The sequence below is a fragment of the Budorcas taxicolor genome, chromosome 7 (assembly GCF_023091745.1).
Source record: "Budorcas taxicolor isolate Tak-1 chromosome 7, Takin1.1, whole genome shotgun sequence".
Classification (NCBI taxonomy): domain Eukaryota; kingdom Metazoa; phylum Chordata; class Mammalia; order Artiodactyla; family Bovidae; genus Budorcas; species Budorcas taxicolor.
The window spans coordinates 53,198,353-53,217,305 of NC_068916.1; the positions used below are offsets into that span (position 1 = coordinate 53,198,353).

At 43.7% G+C, this 18,953-nt stretch overlaps 1 protein-coding gene and 1 non-coding gene across 4 annotated transcripts in view; both read right to left on the bottom strand.

Annotated features, from left to right (window-relative positions):
* FGF1 (fibroblast growth factor 1) overlaps window positions 1–18,953 on the bottom strand; it is a 117,612-nt gene that overhangs the window by 47,762 nt on the left and 50,897 nt on the right. Inside the window, exon 1 of one of the 3 annotated variants that reach the window (XM_052643254.1) lies at window positions 17,479–17,574. The exons of the other annotated variants lie outside the window; for them this stretch is intronic. The gene's annotated coding sequence lies outside the window, so the exon portion shown is untranslated. Of the gene's footprint in view, window positions 1–17,478; window positions 17,575–18,953 lie in introns of those variants that run through there. 3 annotated transcript variants of the gene reach the window in all.
* LOC128051818 (small nucleolar RNA SNORA36 family) lies at window positions 1,162–1,284 on the bottom strand. The gene has a single exon (XR_008199749.1). It is a non-coding gene; the product is annotated as a small nucleolar RNA SNORA36 family (small nucleolar RNA).

Genomic DNA, 18,953 nt, shown 5'->3' on the forward strand with positions numbered 1-18,953 from the left:
TACACACCATACTACCTTTCTAAAATCTCCCAAATTCTGGATTTTGAAACATATCTAAGTCTTTTCGAAACAGGAATTCTGGACCTGTAGTAGAAATCATGTCTGCCTTTAAGGTATTCACAGTCTGGCCATACCAGACGTATGAAGTCATGAAGTTATGCTTCAGATAAGAGGGACATAGATGCTTAGACCAAGTGTAGCCAGCAGGAAGTGGGGACTGTTCATCTAATTGGGCTGTGTCACCCAATGGCTCAGTCCCAGCCTTAGGTCTTATACCCCTCAATGAAGAGTAGAAAATATGAGTAGACACGTACATTCCAAAGAATCTCCTCCAGTATCCTTCATTCCTTCCCTTGATTCCCAAATTTAATTCTCTGCAGTCTGGCTTAACCATTCCCAAAATACTTCCCCCTTAGAGCATCATTTGTTTAGACATCAGGAATTCTTTTAAATGCTTAGAGAAAACGGCCTCTGTTCAAGAGGAAAAACAGTGCTCCCTGGCGCAGCTGTGTGCTCTGTGGGCCCCAGGTCTGTCTGGGCTTAATGGTACACCCCAGGCCAGAGCATCCAGCAGGCACTCAGCCATTCTGAAGACCTGCACACATCTTCAGTGGAAACATCCTTCTTGCAGACTGACACTTTAAAGCCCCAGGGCCTCGAGCCAAATGCAAAGTGATTCTGCAGGGGCTCTAGCAACCCTTTCCACCCATCCTCTAGCCTCCTCTTACTGATGTGTCTCCACAAATCTTTTGAATCTGTTGTGCAAATTAACAGTCTCCAGGACCAGCCCAGCAAGGACATTCCTTTCTTGAAATCAACAGACCTTCCAGCTCATAGAAAGAGAGTCTGTTTGCTGAGTTGTTGGTTTGTTTTTTTTTTTCTTTTCTCCTGACCTAGAATATTTGGCTTCTACAAACTCAGTCTTTTGAAGTATGTGTTTGTTATCTCTTTGGAAATGCTGAGGCCTTGCCCTACCATATGTTTCCCAATAGCCTACCCTGGACATACCCATAAATAATAAAATATGCCCATAAATAATAAAATAGTGACCTTTTCTCGAATATTTACTATGTACCAGGTACTGACTTAAATGCTTTGTATATATTATATTAATTAATCTTGAAGAACTTCCGTTAGGCAGGCATTGCTTTTATTTCTTTGTTTTAATGGTTAGGAGGTAAATGAATAGGGAAATATTTTCTAGCCATCAGCTATCCTAGCCAGTTTGATGTCCCTGAGTTTAATTAGCAGAACAGAGATGCTGCCCTGAACTGAACTCAAGCCATTCCTTGTTTGTCCCCTATTTTGCTTCTGAAGACCCTGAGACTCAGAGAGCTTAAGTAATTTGTCTTAAGGTCATACAGCTGCTGTTGCTGCTGCTAAGTCGCTTCAGTCATGCCCAATTCTGTGCGACCCCATAGATGGCAGCCCACCAGGTTCCCTCGTCAGGCAAGAAAACTGGAGTGGGTTGCCATTTCCTTCTCCAGTGCATGAAAGTGAAAAGTGAAAGTGAAGTTGCTCAGCTTCATAAATGTGAAAACTGAGAGCTGAAGAAAGACTTTTCTGACTCCAGAGTCCATGATTTGAATTGCCAAAGAAACATGAGGAAGAGAATAAAATGCCTGTTGGATTAAGTGATCCTTAGCTTTTCGGCTTGTTTCACCCCACCAGCTTCCATAGCTTGCAAAGGGCCCTGGCCTGTGTTCTGCTGAAGGTACTTTTTTCCTTGAATGAAGTCTTTGACGGGTTCTCCTTTGACACATGACTATCGTCTTCCCCAGCGGTATAGTGGCCCCCACCCGCGCTTTCCTTATTGTCACTGTGATGCTCGCCCCAAATAACCCAACAATGGCTAAATCTTTCTTGGCTTTTGTCACTGCAGAGTCATTTGCCTTTACTTTTAAAGGGCTGGGGTGAGGTCTGAGGTCACTGGGCAGACTGAAAGATCTTCCTTCCTACTGTGTTGAAAAGGCCATGAAAAAGGGAGGTTCTCATAGACATTGCTTTTTATTTTCTGTTGGGTCTTTAACTACTTGCATGACCTGGCGAGTCATTTAATTTTTCTGATCCTTATTGGTAAAAGGAAGCTGTTAGGAGGACTGATCCTATTGTGGTGCCATGAGGACAGGAGAGAGTGAGGCCTGGGAAGGGCCTTACATATAGTGAGTGAGTGCCGTGAAAATGGAAGATATTATGACTGTTGTTAGTAAGAGTGTATGTTTTATCCTATGTGTTGATTATTTACTTTTTTACAACATTTAGGGTTTCACAAAGCATCTTACATGAGTAAGCTATCATCTGGGAGTGTCAGTTGCATAGACTGTACATTAGGTACTTAATAATCATTTCATATTTGCTCTTCCTGCTGTTATGTCAAATGGATAAAGACCTCTCCTTTTCTCTGGCCAAGAGACCTGGGGTGCAGAGAGGCTGAGTGAGTGACTTATCAAAGCAAACTTATAACTTAGCCAAGACTAAAACCCTCAGTCTCGAGATATCAGTTTATCTTGCTGCCTCCCCTCTGTGGGGCAACCTCGTTTCCAAGGGCCCCATGCTCACTTGAAACATTAAAAAATCAAAAAGACAAAACTCACATTTCTTCCAGACAGTGATTTCCAAATGTCTCTGGAAGAAGAGTTAGCATTCCTGGCAGGCGGTTTTGTGTTGCAAGGTGCTTGGATACGAAAGAGGAATGTAAACCCCATGGAACTCGTTTCACATGTCAGAGTCTATTCTGGATCTTGAAAGTGGGCCACAGAGGCCCCAGCTCTGCCCCAAAAGCTACATTCCTGTGGAGGCATCCAGCAGGAAGCGGGCGGGGAGCAGAGCCCAGGATTCACAGAGGGACCCAGTGGATGTCACAGCCAAAGGGCAGGAAGAAAAGAATCCCCTACCCCAGCACCAGCCTTCCAGAGCCTGGTCCCTGCTGAGCTTGCCTCAAGGCAGTGTGAAATTTGTTTCCTTTTGTGTTATTTCTTTTTAAGGACTTTGGCTATTTTTATACGTTCCTTTCACTTGCCTACTCTCTTTGATCCCACATGAAAAGTCCAAAAGGGACCAATGTCCAGTTTGCACTGTTTGCCGCGTTTCAGCACATCTGATGGCTCTTTGGCCCTGTGACCCCATCACTGGTGTTGCCCACACAGGTCTACACATAGCTCAGCTATTGGTGGGAACTGGGGGGACTTTATGGGAAGGGATGGAGCAAGAGAAAATCAACACCAAAAGCCCCAGGAAATGGCTGGTGTTTGATAAACCTTGGAAGTAAGTTGAAATTTGTCTCCAAGAAACTCAACTAAGAGATAACTCTGCCCCTCATAGCTAGTGTCTCCAGGAACATGCACATTGCAACCAAGACACCATTTATCAGGAAAATCACAATGATAGCCCAGGACCAACAACCAGGGCACTACACTCAGATGTTAAACATGGCCTCATAAGAGTTGTATTTAGTTCTGGCAGGTAGCTGGAAGCATGCTTTGCTCTCATCCTTCCCACTCCACGTGGTTTCTGTCCTTGTTTATTTCTTTTTTCTAACTGACTTTTCGAAGTCACTAATATCCTCTACCATCCATTGCTCCCCTCTGATGTTTTAGAGATCAAAGCGCCATTACATTGGGTGGAGTGGTTTGAAAAATGGGGCACTTCTATTTTACTGGCCTTTGAAGGCAGATTAAGCAACAAGAAGTAAGGGGAAATGTCAGAGAGCCTTCTTACTTCTCTGGGCTGCCATCTTTTTGCACATAATTCCTCTTGACTTTCAAGGAGCCTACATTCCTTGGCTCCTTACCATTGTCAGGTTCAGGGGACTCCTCTGGAATTTGATAAATCTAGACATTTAGGTGGGACCATGAAGTGGGGCAGTCAGAAGGCTGAACATTTCCTAACATTTTCATGATATTGTATTCCTAAACCCTTGATGGTATGAATAATTTTTCTGTGGATTTGTTCATACAGAAGATAGATAAATAGATGGATGTTGCTTTTCATAACTGGCCTGCACTGGATCAAATCGTTAGGTTGTCAAGTTTCACATTCTGTAAGGAGCTTGGTTGATTAGATTTGCAAAAATTCTTCTTAACAGCATCTTCAACTGCATGACAGTTGGGAGCCTCCCTGAGTCTACTTATGTTGGGCCCACCCTGTCTAGGGGAGATCCTATTACTTCCCTATCCTCTATCTCAGACCCAAACATTTATGATAATTTATGATTTTATTTATGTATTTGCTTACACACAGACAGACACACACACACACAGACAAATGGAAGCCCCAGGAGGGCCCAGGTCAGGTTCCTTAGGCTTACATGATATTGTCAGTGCCTAGCTCTGTGCCTGATGCATAGTAATTACTCAATATGGGAGTGCATGAATTCAAGAAATATGTTCCCAGAAAAGTTGTTGGGAAGAAGTGTAAAGAAAACCAATTTATCAAAAATGCTTCCTATGGAAGAAGGTGATATTTAAGGTTAGTTTCCTTTTCCTTTGAATCCTTTTAAGCAAGGTAAATAGCATGTTAAAGAATAGTGTTTGACCGAGTTGGAACCGCTTGTTATCCCTATAGGACTTTGAAGGAATTAGTGGAAGGCCCACCCCTTTTTCTTTCTCTTATTTTCCCTTCTATCTGTTCATCCGTCTTTTCTTCCTATATTTATTAAATGCCTGTCAAGTACAGATATATACCAGACATGGTAAAATAGGTAATAGTATATCTACCTAGTATATATTACTGTGAGGATTAAATGAGATAATTGTACTTAATTTTTTCTGGCAAAGCACCTAACATAATAAGAGCTTGATAAATGTTAGTTATTACCATTACCATCAGAATTATTTATGAAGCAACTATTTACACCCTTTGTCTCAGAGTCTCCACAATAAGGAAGGAAGGATACCATTGAAACCACCAGGGGCTTTCGATGATATGTCATTAATTCCCCTTCCTTCATGTCTGTTTTAGAGCAGTGTTACATATGGCCTCTCATTTTACAGGTGGGGATGGTCAACTCGACATGACAAGAGTGAGGAACAGAATGTCAAATTTTTCAGTAAAGATAGGATCAGTGACTGATTTTCCCCTTTTGCCCCAGCTCCCCTAAATGACTTAGCTCAGCACTTGTACTGAGCTCATCACTTGTACTCTTTTTAAAGAAGCTCGATATTTTGTTCATCATGGACTTTTCTGCATAAAATTTGATTTTTAAAAAGTCTTGCATTAAAATATCATTTCTTTTGATTTCTAAGTTTATTTTGTGCCCAGTGCAAGTGCCTCCCTCATCGTACCCTGGTACCAGCCCTTTTATCTGGTTGACCTCTCTGAGCGCTCATGATCAAGCCGTTCGACTCTAGTTAAGGGCTATCAGATTCACGTTCTTGACACCCACTGCCAGTACCCAGCCCAGTTCACCACTGGCTCCTGTCTTGATGTCTAAAGTAGCCCCTCATTTGTTCTTGGTCACCTCAGGTCAGTACTGTACACAGAGTCAGAAGATCTTTTAAAACCTATTTCAGGTGATCACTCCATGGCTTAAAACCTGTAATTTTCCATTTCCATGAGGTAAAACTCAAATCCTTAACCATGGTCTGAGACCCTATGACCTGGCCTGACCTCCCATTCCTCTCTCCCTTTGCCCATCACTTTCCATCCACTCTGTTCCCTTGGATCCTCGAGTCCACGGTGGTCTCCACATGGCTGCCTTCATCACATGGTTCCCTCTCTCAGCAGTACCCTTCGCCACCTCTTTCTACCTTGCAAATGGCAGCTGAAGCGCCACCTCCTCAGAGGTCTTCCCTAACCTCTGGTCTTAAGTTCTGCTGCCCTCTGCCTCTATTGTTCTCTTCTGTTGCCTCTTGTTCTTTCCCTTTTCAACACTTCTCATCATTTGTAATTTCACTGTATGTCCACCCATGAGTTTACTTGCTTTATATCTTTCTCTCTGACTCAACCATAAGCTCCTGGAGGACAGAGCTGGGCTTATTCACCACCTTCTCCCCAGCCTCTAAACCATGCCTGGCACAGAGAAGTCACCCAGCCCTTTATTGAGTAAGTGGGGAAGGAAGGGAATGAGTGGAGAAATCGGTCTTCAGCTTGCAAAATCTTGATCTAAGGACTCTCCCACACACTGAGGAACTTTTATGTCCTATTCTATTCTCTGTCGTCATGAACTTTGCTCTTCTAAAGCAAGTGTTTTTCCCTTGGATTATTTTTATAGAAAAAAGGGAAGCAAATATAGAGATAATTATTGATTCTCACTCATCAAGTCGCTGCTCCCTATCACCAACATCCTTCTGAGAGCCTGCTGCAAAATTCTCGGGAACCACAGGAAATAAGTCCACTAACCACTTGAAATGCTGTTATAAAAATAGACTGGACTTGACCTTCTTCCTGTGGAAAAGCCTCTTTCTTCAGGGCAAATGTTACAGAGAAATTCTGTCTGCTCTTAAGAGCCTCCCTCTTCCATCATCCTTCCAGCAGGACTTAATTGGACAAGTGTGGAATCCTGTTCTGACCCTCTGCCTGGGTCACCATCTGAGCAAATTCTTCCTTTATTATTTTCATGCTGTTGTTTTTATATTGAAATGGTGAGATAAGCAGACAGAAGTCAAAGCCTGGGGGAACTATTGGGATATTCTGCCGTGCACTGATACTCCCTGAGGAGTGGTGTTTGTCTCGCCACAGGTCATCACCACTATGCCCTGGCTTCAGTACAGGGGTACACCTTCATCACTCTGACATTATCTGCTTACTTTAAAATTTTATTACCAAAGTGCAGTTTTACTTCAGTTCAATGTCCTTGTGTAAAGGAGGCTTTATATCTCTAGTATAATCGCAAAAATATCCCATCAGTAGAATGCAGTGGTCAAGACAAATAAAATCAAAGGACACAGTCACTGGCTCCTGCTTAGGTGCTGTTCTCTGCCTGCTCAGCTCTTTTGGTTATCAAGAGAGCGACAATTCTGCGGCTGCTGCTAAGTCACTTCAGTTGTGTCTGACTCTGTGCAACCGCATAGATGGCAGCCCACCAGGCTCCCCCATCCCTGGGATTCTCCAGGCAAGAACACTGGAGTGGGTTGCCATTGTCTTCTCCAATGCATGAAAGTGAAAAGTGAAAGTGAAGTCGCTCAGTTGTATCCAACTCTTAGTGACCCCATGGACTGCAGCCTACCAGGCTCCTCTGTCCATGGGATTCTCTAGGCAAGAGTTCTGGAGTGGGGTGCCATTGCCTTCTCTGGACAATTCTTCTAGGGGAGTTGAAAACAAAATTGTACCATGATGACGCTTTCTCCTTCAACAGTGAAAATGATTGAAGGAGACTTTGAAGGGGACAGTGGTCTCCCTACAGTGGTCCTGAGAGATGTCATAGCACCACTCAGAGCTTCTCCTGTAGCAGCAGGGGCACATGCACCCTACTTGATGAAGCGAAGTGTTAGTACTTAGGCTTTATTGTTATACCAGTTCAACAAAGAAGCAGAGAATGCCAGTCAGTCCCCTTAGAAATCCTGAAATAGGAGGAGGTGATAGAAAAATTAGAAAATACAGATAAACAACAGTAAAAAGTTTTAAAAGATTGTTCATGATCCTGTCAGCCAGAGAGAACTCCTTTTAACATTTCCATTCATGGAAATGTAAGCATTTTACAAAGTGGAATCATATATGTGAATCATATATACAAATATCTCAGATTTTCTGCGACACAAAACTTGCTGCTTTGTTAATTTTCTGCATTGTTTGCCTAATTTCTATTTTGTTACTATCTACTTTTATCTTTATTTTTTCCTATTACTGCTTACTTTTAGTTTACTTTCTCCTTTTATTTTTCAAAACCTTTTCCTGCAGAGTCTTGGATCATCAATTTAAAACCTTTTAAAATATTTTAATGTGAGCACTTAAAGGTAAAATTTCTAATAATTGTCTTGAGTTACCTCCCCAAATTTTTGTATGTTGGGTTTTGTATATCATTTAGCTTAAGCTATTTTGTAATTTCTTCTTTGATTTTTTTTTCTATATGTGTAGTTCAATTGAAAATATAGTTTTCCTAGATATGTTATGGTTATTGATATTTAATTTACCAGTGACCTTAGGATTTACTCTCTATGGTTTCAGTTCTGTTAAATTGATTCAGACTTGGTCTAAAGAAAGTGGAATCACATGTATAATTTTTTTTCATTAATAAACATATATCTATGTACCTCTCCATTTGTAATGGCTACATAGAATTATAGCATTTGGTTATAAGTACAAGCAAAACTGTGTCAACTAAGCCTCTATCATTAGACATTTAGGTTGTGTACTCTCTGTCACTGTTATGAACAAAATTGCTCTAGGCAGCCTCACCCACCAGGCCTTTATGTCCTTAGGATGATTTATGGAAATAGAATTGTTAGGGAAAAGCATATACATTTTAAGTTTTTTCAAACTTTTCAGAATTTTCAAACTTTCAAAATTTTCAGAAAGTTTGTACCCTTTATGTGCTTAGGTTCCATTTATATTCCTTGACTTATTATCAGTATTTCCCTTCTTATTCCTGTCTGCTCTTCAAGGTAGAGAAATTAATTTGAAACCTTCTGACCTGGTGACTGGTTTCCAAGTCCTCTCATAAACTGGGGCCCTTGCTCCTTTTGCCTCCACTTGCTCTGAGGGTGCCTGGCACCACTTGTGGAATCTTGCTGCACACGTTCCCAAGCCTGTGACCCAATGTAAAGGATGCTTTCCTAGCAGTGTGGGCCTGTAGAGCTTTCCAGAGTCCAGTGAGCCCTGGGCTCCTGGGGAGCAGATACCCCAGACCAGCACTGGCTCAGGCAACCTTGGAGGCATCCTTTGTCTCTTTGACACTTCAGGCCACTTCACTCCTTTGCTACACTGCCCTCATCTCTCAGTTCTGACAAACCACTCTTGACTTCTCTTCAAAGCTCACCTCCTCTATGGATCACGTGGTATTGATGACTGTTCAATCCAGCAATTCCAAGACCTCTTGTGATTTTATCCACTATTAATTTATAAATTTACAATGAATTCTTGCAAAGGGGCACCACACACACCTTATTAAATGTGGAGCTCTTATGTAGCGTGAAGCACAGTGTACTGAAGGCAGTCAGTAAACACTTGTTGAAATAAGAACTCAGCATCTCCCAGACTAAGGCGTGGCTTGGCATAGCCAAATACAGAATGGCAGACAACTGGGAATTCTTGCTCACTGAGTATCCCAAGTACTGTCCTTGTGTCTAAATGTTTAAGTAAGAGACAGCCAAGGCACTGGGTAGAAACTCACTGAGATTCAGACCAGCAGGTGTAATTCCATAGTTGGTGTGTGATTCCAGGCCAGTGTCTTGTCCTCTCTAAGTCTGTTTCCTCTCCTGAATGGTACCTGCTTGTGAGGTTGTTGCAAAGATCCAACTTGATAAGAAGGTGTAAAGTGAATAGCACTTGTGCAGCATGTGACCAGCTCACCATGGATGACATCATTAATGTCCTTTGTATTTAGGGCATTTACTGAACGATACAGTCTCCCTCTGAGTTTAGCCTGTGGTCTCCCTTCTTTGTGCAGCAGAAACAGGCTGGGAAGGCCACTTGGTTTTCTCTAAAATCCCCTCACTTCATCCTTCCACAGAGGAGGGAAAACAGCTCCTTTGCTTTCAGGGTTTGCCTTTCATGACTCCTGAGATCCAGGGAACAGCCTTAGCCAAGTGGTTAGCTAAAACAGGATAAGACTCATCCAGTGTCCCTAGGTTGATGGCTCATTGTTTCATGAAACTATATAGTTTGTACCTCTTCTTTTGATTGTCTTATGCCTTTCCTGTTAATTATAATTAACCAGGGGCTGGCTGTCTCAAGAGCACTTATGTGCTAACAGTTCAAATGGGAGATAGATTGCACAGTTAGGAAGACTTGGGTTTCAGTCTGGGTCTGCACTTACTTGCTGGGTGACTTTGGGCTAGTCATGTCATTGCCCATGCCTCGGTTTTCTCATCCATCAGTGGAAATAGTAATAGTAATACCTTCCTAGGTTGGTTGAACATTAAATGAGATCATGCGTGTAAAGCACCTAGCACATTCTATGGTGCCAGTACCTGTGAGTTACCATCATTTTCATGCTTAATTCCATCCCTGTCATCACTTTGCCTTTGCACCTGGCACAGGTCCTTGCCTACGAGGTCCCTTCAGTCAGTGTCAACTTAAGTGAATGAAATGAATAGAGTATGTGTCCCATTCCCCTTTCTGCCAGAAGGCGAAATCAATAATCTTCATTGTCCTACCAATCTTAACTATAGCTTGTGGTGTTTTAGTATGAACAAGGTTGTCAGTATCCAGGAGCAGATGTGAGTCTCTTACCTGGACCCTGTGTTACTAAGCAAGCACAGGGCATGACATTGCCTTCACATCCTGAAAGTTATTTCTCAAGGTGGTGCCTCACTGCAGTGACGGTCCCCTCCCCAGGGGTCCTGATTCACTGGGCCTGGGTTGGGCCTGCAAGTTCAGCAGACCTCCCCTAGGGATTCCAGTGCACACCAGGATGTGAGAACCACTAGTCTGGGATATCCTTTTTTTAATGCATCAAGAGAGAGGAAAGGAATTCAGCCTAGAAGGGCCAGCTTGGTTCTTTTTCTCTTTCTCATTTTAGCAAAGTCACTGAAATAACTCTAAATCTACTCACGTTGTTTTCTTTAAAAGCAGTGGCTCAGAGGACACTGACATTTTGATATGTTTATTTTTTCTCTTTCTTTCCATTACTCATATTTCCTTTGCTGAATTATTGTTTGTGCCTGCTGGGGGTGGGGTTGGGGGGCAGAATAAGACAGAGGGTAAATGAGTGAGGTAAATTAGTGAGGGCTCCAGGTCCTTCTCAACCCTTTTGCTCTGAGAGGCTGGGATGGGAGGGAGGTCTTCCTTTCTCTGCTGTGGGAGCCACAGGCCACTAGCAGGCAATGTGTCTCAACTAGGTCTGGTTTGCTCTGAGGTTCTGGCTTGCTGATCATGGTAGAGCCTGATGGAAAGGCCCAGATTTCTCTGAACTGAGTCAGAAACCAGTTCTGAAGAATTAACTGGGGCCTCAGCACAATGTACAAGTAAGATTAAATCAGGCCTCCAGAGTGAGGGAGGTTGTGCAGCTTGGAATTGCAATGCAGTTCTGTTGTATTCTCATTTCTCTCTGCTTCTTAATTTATTTGGTAAAGTTCTCAATTGTTCAAAGATCTGAGTACTCATTCATTCACTTGACATATTTAATGAGCACCTACTATGCATCAGGGATGAGGAATGTAATGGAGAAGAAGGCAGATGCAATGAGATCCTCTTGAACCTGGCATTCTAGTGAGGAAGACCTACCATAAAAGAAATTCCCGGTGAACTGAATGTTAGAGCAGCGAAGTCCAGGGCACCTTCCAAACTACATAATAGGTCTCTTAGAGAGCCTGGGAGATGGGAAGACTTCCTGGAAGAAGGAGCATTTATATTCCTAGTGAACAAGGGGAAAAAAGCAGCAGGAAGAGTGTGTGCAAAGATCCTGAGCCCACAAAGGGCATGCTTCATTTAGGGAACTGAAACTAGTCCACTATAGGTGAGGTGAGAAGGCTGTGGATGGGGAAGCTGGTGGGGCCAGGTCATGCAGCGCCCTGCAGGCCTTTGTCTAAAGACCACCAAACAATGCAGGGTGCAGGTTGGCATGATCAGATTTGCATTTCTAAAATGTCGCCCTGGCTGCTGAGTGGAAAAGTACTGAAGAAGAGTTCAGGGAAACTAGATGCACTGGTGAGAGGTGATAGGGACTCAGCAGGTAGACGTGGGTACAGGCCAGATGTGGTGTACATACTTCACAGCTACCGAGCCACTAGCCTTCTCTCAGAGGGACAGCAGCATCCAGCCAGCACATGGTATTATGAGATGAGCTAAAGTTGGAAAATCTGAAAAATCTCACCACCAGGCATATCAGGAAATGTCATTTCGACAGGAGATGGTGCTGCTGGGGAAATGTGAGCACACTGATCTTTAGGAGCAGATTGGGAAAGGATGCACCTTGGTGTCTTAATAAATGACGCAGAATCCGGGGCTCCAGAAGGCCTTGCTACCTGACCTGCTGACTAGGACTCTTGTCCTTGCTTTTCGTCATTCTTCCCTGACTCACCAGGTCACTGGACAAGTCATCTATCCCTTGGCTATACGTGTATGAGCTCAGAGACCCGAGTTTCCGAATCATGCTACTAACTTTATAAAATCTACAAGATTGCATCAGCTCAGGGCAGGTCAGACAGCCTGGAGGGAACAGTGGCCCAGCTGGCTCTCTGCATGACTCGTGGTCTTAGGATTCTTTGGGGCTTGGTGACACCAGAGGAAGTGGCTGGGGACACCTCCAGGGCACTTCAATCATTCACTCAGGAAATGGGTAAAGTCTTCTGGCCTCATCCTCAGATGGTAAAGAAAGTGGCAGAGTCTTTCCCCGGGGAGCTCATGTAACAGTCATTTCCTGAGGTGTAACTGATAGTCCACAGTGCCCCTCAGCTCTCCTGGTCTTGGTGTTGAATAGCGAAGCCCAAGAGTTCCCTGGCCTCGAATTCCTCAGTGACTTCAAACAGGGGTGACCATCTTTTGGTTCCAAGCTGGCAATCTGGGCCTTTGAACTTGTTTCCCTGTGGCCTGCACCTCTCTTTGCCAACATTGTCCACTGCCCACTGCCACGCAGGGTGTTCCTGCTTCTTTCTCAGCCACGCCCTCAGGTGTTCCTCAGATGAGCCTTCCCTGACCACTCGCCCCAGATCCAGGCCCACCCTCCCAGCGGATGTCCTTGCCCCTCTGTAGTTCACTAGCTGCTTACTGACTGTCCCTCCCATCAACTTTGCTCCATCAGGGCAGAGCCCTTGATTTTGTTGCTCAGCTGTTTAGCATCCTGCACGGACTAGCACATAATAGGTGAGTAATAGTGTTTGTTGGGAGAAGGCAATGGCACCCCACTCCAGTACTCTTGCCTGGAAAATCCCATGGATGGAGGAGCCTGGTGGGCTGCAGTCCATGGGGTCACTAAGAGTCGGACACGACTGAGCGACTTCACTTTCACTTTTCACTTTTGTGCATTGGAGAGGGAAATGGCAACCCACTCCAGTGTTCTTGCCTGGAGAATACCAGGGGCGGGGGAGCCTGGCGGGCTGCCATCTATGGGGTCACACAGAGTCAGACACGACTGAAGCAACTTAGCAGCAGCAGCAGCAGCAGTGTGTGTTGGAAAAAAGAGGGGTGGGAGAGAATGATGGTCTGGACATGTTGTGTATTGCATCAGTTTTCCTGAAAAGTCACATGCTACACGTAGAAGACCCCTTGTGAATCAAAGCCTGAAAAACTACTAATTTGCCACTTGCTGTACTGAACCGAGATATTAGTATTTTTAATAGATTAAGTCAATCAAAACTTCATCCTATATGTTTTCTGAAACCATTGATCCCATCCCACAAAAACTAACCCAGTCAGCCAGGAAGATGAAGAGACTGTGGGAAGAGATGAGGTTGAGTCAGTCTGTTATTATTCATTACTTCATTCCAACTTTATACAATGATTTCTCGGCCACTGAGGATACAGCACAGTCCCTGCTTTCATTGTCTGCTCTTATTCCTATGGGGGAGATAGTAAGTTTGTAAAAAGTGAACAACCAAATGAGAACATCTTTCAGTGCTAATTCCTGTATCTCCCTGTTGAAATCGCACAGCAGATGGCTGGTGGTGGCGAGGGCACTGGTAGATGGAGGGTGGTTGGGGTGTCTCTGAGGAACTGACACTGAGCTGAGACCTTGGGGATGGGCAGAAGTTCAGTGCGTGGGCCCAGGGATGTGTGCATAGCCACGTGTCCTAATCTGGAGGAGACTGTGTGATCCTCCTGGGTAAGGAAATGGCACATTTCGGGAAAGCAGTGTCAGGATGCTAAGCCTTCTTGCAGTAGTTAGCCCAGTCTAGGCAAGGGACGCAAAATAATTGAGCCGTTGGGGGCCATAGGAATTCATGTCATCTTTTAAAGGACAGATGTGTCTCAGAAGGGCAGTGCTGCCTCCTTCCTGACCCTTCCCAATCTGCACCAAGCCGAAATTGATTGTTTCCTGCCTCGGCATCCTGCACCTAGTTGGCTGGAGCTGTCTGTGGCAGTTACTGCGTTCTACCCTGCAATTAGAGCTATTTGCATCCTTCAGTTGGTCTCCTAGTGAATTTTCACCTCCTCAAGGCAGGGATTGGATCCTAGGGACTCCTTTCCTTCATAGATACATGCTTTTGGCTTGCATCTAATAGATGCTTGGTGATATATGTTGGCATTTATTAAATTGAGTAACTGAAATTTCTGACTAATACTTTGGAACCATACATTTTTTAAAAGAGTTTGATTTGGGGAATGGGAATGATAATATGGGTCATGTGGGAGACTCACACCTGGATGGTTCTAGTGGAGACCATTCAGTGCCTCAAGGCTTTGCAGTCAGGGTGGCTGGATAAGAAAAGAAAGCTGATGAAAGCACAAAAAGGGCTGGGGCTGTGAGGACTAACTGCCTATTGATAAAAAGCTATTGAAAATCACCTTGCTGTGCCACACTTGTGTGTGTTTGCTCTGAGGGTATGCTGATTGGCTTGTTGGTTGATTTGGAGTTTGGGGTTTCATGTCTTCTTGTGTTCTCTTTATCATTTCCTTCTTTGAGTGGGTTTATTTTCTATATGTACAGAATGTATTGTCCTGAATAATCTAGATATAGGCAGTTTTGTGCAGCTTTGTTATAATTGGTATTTTTGAAGTTGAACCAGTGTTCAATCTGGAATTCAGATCAAATAGAAAGTTAGTATCACTACTGAGGCTTTCCAGGTGACTCAGTGGTAAAGAACAGACCTGCCAATGCAGGGGGATTCAGGTTCAGTCCCTGGGTCAAGAAGATCCCCTGAGGAAGGAAATGGCAACCCCCTCCAGTATTCTTGCCTGGAAGATTCCCTGGTCAGAGGAGCCTGGTGGGCTACAGTCCATCGGGTTGTAAAGAGTCGGACACTACTGAAGTGACTTAGCACACCACATAGCACATTTTAAGTATCGAGTTCGCCAAAAATTTCCTTTGGGTTTTTATATAAGCTGCTATAGAAAAACCCGAATGAACCTTCGGTCCAACCCAATATTTCATAGATGTCATCTCATGGTTCCATGTAGGAGCTGAGGTGGCATAAACATTGTTATTCTCATTTTCACAGAGGAAAAATCAGATTTTGAGCAGTGAAGTAGCTCCTAGAGTTATGAGCTGTTTTAATATAAATTATCGTTTAGTTTTTTGTTTGCAAATGGAATAATGGAGCTTAAAAGTAGAAGGTGGCCCTGAAAATGATTACCTTTTAAAGTGGATACTTAAGTACTATTTAACTGTTTCCTTTTGTAACTAGATATAAAATCTAATGAAGCACAAGAAAAGAAAGCAAAAAAAGCAAGAACAGAAAAGACCTCTGTCCCAGGAGGAGTGAGGTAGACTGCTGTTGTCAGAGGAGCCAGCTGACCTTTGGCCTGCTGGGCCATCAGTGTGGATGTCCTTGGCGGTGCCGTCACCTCAGTTCAGGATGAGGAGTGGTGGCTCAATAAGCAAAGGGTTACATGGAGATGCAAAGATAGGAGAGGGACCAGGTGCTTTCCTCCCTCTTGACTGTTACCTATTAACTAAAACCAAGTCCATTTTCCTTGTCCCCTTGGACTGGGAGCAAAGTGCTGATGGAGGCCTGAGGGGATAGTTTTGTGGGGTCTTTTAAGGGTCAGAAAACTCACATGAAGGCAGCTTTGTTTACATCAGCAAATCCAGCTGCAGCATGCAAGCCCTTGACCGGCCAGTGACTCCCAACACAAAACAGATGTCCGAGCTGCACAGAGTGAGCGCACGGGGCTCCTCCACTGGTAGAACTTTGTCTTCATGAGCTGGGAAAAGGGCAGGAGATGGGTGGCACTGGGTGTGCCAAGAGTTGACAACAGCAGCGACCACATAGACCTGGCTTTGTGCTGGCTTGAACCACGTGGGCTCCAAGAGATGACGCTCAGAGGGGGCTGTAAAGGCCAAGCCGCATTCCTGCCTCAGAAGGCCCCGTTATTGTGTATGCTGGACTGTGGGAGTTTGAATTGCCTGTGACTGGGACATGGGAAGAGATGGGGTTCCCTAGGCCAGAAGAGGGGAAGTGGGGTCAGAACCAGGATTCCACTTGGTGCTCAGTCCTAAAAGCTCCTCTTCTACTTTTTGTCTCTATAGCATGATCAACGTCATCTGTATGGTAGGTAGATTGTGCAATAAATCTCTCCTAATTAATAAATTGTTACCTGATTAGGTTAATCATTATGTTAAGCATTTTTCAGGTAATGCTTACCAACTAGAAATATTAAATAATGAAAACCCAAGTCCTCCTAAAAGAACCAGGCACATACATTAGATCCAGTGCACCCCAGGAGGCCCTCATGTCTTCTGTCCTTTGAACAAAGGACCTTGCATTCCAGATCATGTTCTACTCCATTCACTGATATTCATTTAGTAGATTTACCAATTTGAATACTCTGATACAATTCTTCCTCAAGGAAAAAGGTGAAATCAAGGCAATAACAATTATTTAAGATATTAAGAACTATGATTTAAAAACATAATACCTATACATAGATATATATATGCAGTTTAAAGAGAGACTATAGATTATATACACACACAGACCCCGGAATAGGACCATAGCCATTATTAGGTGTCAAGGTTACAGATGATTTTTGTTTTCTTATTTATATTTTCCTATAGTTCCCTAGTTTTTTATAAGTAACATGTATTATTTGTATAAAGACATTTTTTATTCTAAAAATCCCATCAAATTGTTATATATGCCTCTTGCTGCAACCTAGAGGTTAATATCCTGACTTACTGCTACAGGCACCAAACTAAAGTGTTCCTCTAGGAAATGAGTCTTTTTTCCCCTCGGATAAAATTTGAAAATTTCTCAGTAGGGAGCAATAACTAACTTGAAGATTCAAAATGGTACCCATGAGAGAAGCAATAGCTAAGGAATGAAGCTTCCAACCTCTTAGCATAGAAAACAAAGTGTTTTCTTCTGTGATGACAGTTTTTCTTCATTGACGCTCACTTTGTTTTCTGTCAACACACTCTCGGTTATAGAGAAGTAAATCTACATTTGCATCTCAACTCCACAATTTGCTAACCATGGGACCTCAGCCAAGCCATTTATAATCTTTGTGCCTCTGTCTGCTGGTTTCTAAATAGGCTTCTAATGAGGATTAGATGAAGCAATGCATGTAAGTGCGTGATAGCACAAGCAATAAAGGCCAGTTATTGTCATGATCCCATTGGCTTGTCCCAGTCATCTTTTCTAACTATTTCACAGAGAATATTTTTCTGATTTAGCTGGTCTCTATAATCTATGTCAAGCATGTACTCAGAACTGTGACCTTCCAGAATGGCCCCAGGAACACCAAAAAATTTTTTTAAAAATCCAATATAGTTCCACTTACCTGCTGGCAATAGGCTTATTTCCCCACAGAGCCTCAAAGTCCCTGAGCAGCAAACTTAACTTACTCAGGAAACCATGAGAGCCTGGCTGTGGCCCCAGTGCCTGCTCCCCTCAGTTAAGTCAGTGCTCCCTTTAAGCTGTTCCTTTTGGCTTTTCTGACTCAGTGTCTTAGGTCATCCTGAGACAGCCTTCTCCCCACCTTCCCCACTTGTACCTGCTGTCCTGGACATTTGCCATCCTTTTTGACTGCCCACCATCTAAAGCCCAACATAAACACACAGGTCTTGATCTGGCTGGACCCTTCTTGCAGTGTGATTTGGGAGTACCAAACCTTCCCACTGATTCTGTGCAACTGTGGGTTCTCCATATTCTCTTTATGTTTATTGTCAAAGTCATTGGTTGCTCACAATTAAGGAGCTTAGCCAGCTCCTGCTTGTCCTACTTTGACATAAATCCTTCAGCTGTTAGTTCCCCAAACTCTCTGAGCTTCCTATGGCATACTGTTTATTTCATTCTGGTTGTGACATTTTATTGGAATTACCTTCTTATTCTCCCCTAGACTTAGCTCCCTGAAGGCAAGAACTAAAGCCATCTAGATCACCGTAGCGATGTTCTATCATGGAGGAGAGTGCCTGGCACATAGTAGGCCCTCTGCAAATGTCAAATGAATAAACAAGCAACCACCTGGGAGGGGACCAGAACAACCACAGTAGTTCCGCTTGGAGAATCAGTTACTTGCCAACTTTCTGATAACCTGGCACCGTTCCTAGCCTGATTCCAGGAGAAACCAGATTTCCTTTAGGCTTTGGCAGGGAAGAGGCTATTCCAGCAGCATCCTGAGTGGGCGGGTGAGATGTTGGCTGCATCTTAGAGTGGGTGAGTAATCCCCCAGGCAGCACTTAGCTTGCAACCCTGGCTTACATCACGGTCATCTCCTGAAGCTCCCAGCTTAAAATGGAAAGTGGCATTACTCATGGCGGAGAGCAGACAATAAAAAAAACATTGAGGTGGGGCCCAACACAATGGAGTGAATATTCCCTGATGATGGATGAGAGCATCTTTGCTCTGAGGGCTCACGGCCCTGACAGACAGCTCAGTCATAGCAAGGCTTTTGAACTACACCTCCAAATTAGCTCATCACCCAGAACCTCACTCTTTGGGATGTTGGAAGACGTTGTGTTTCTCAGCCTGCATCAGGCCTGGGGAGAAGAAATGCCCCTGAATCAATATCAGAAGGTGATAGCAAGCAGCAGTTATGAGTTGAGGCTTTGACATGTAACAGAGCTAAGCCTGAATCCTAGCTCTTCTAGTTGCTAACTCTGTGACCCCAAGTAAATTACTTCACCTCTCTACTTTTTATGTCCTTCAGCTGTAAAATGGGTTGAATAATAGTACCAACTACAATCTTGAGAAAAGTTAAGTCAGAGAATTTATATAAAATCCTTACCACAATGCCTGGCTTGCAAGCAACACTCA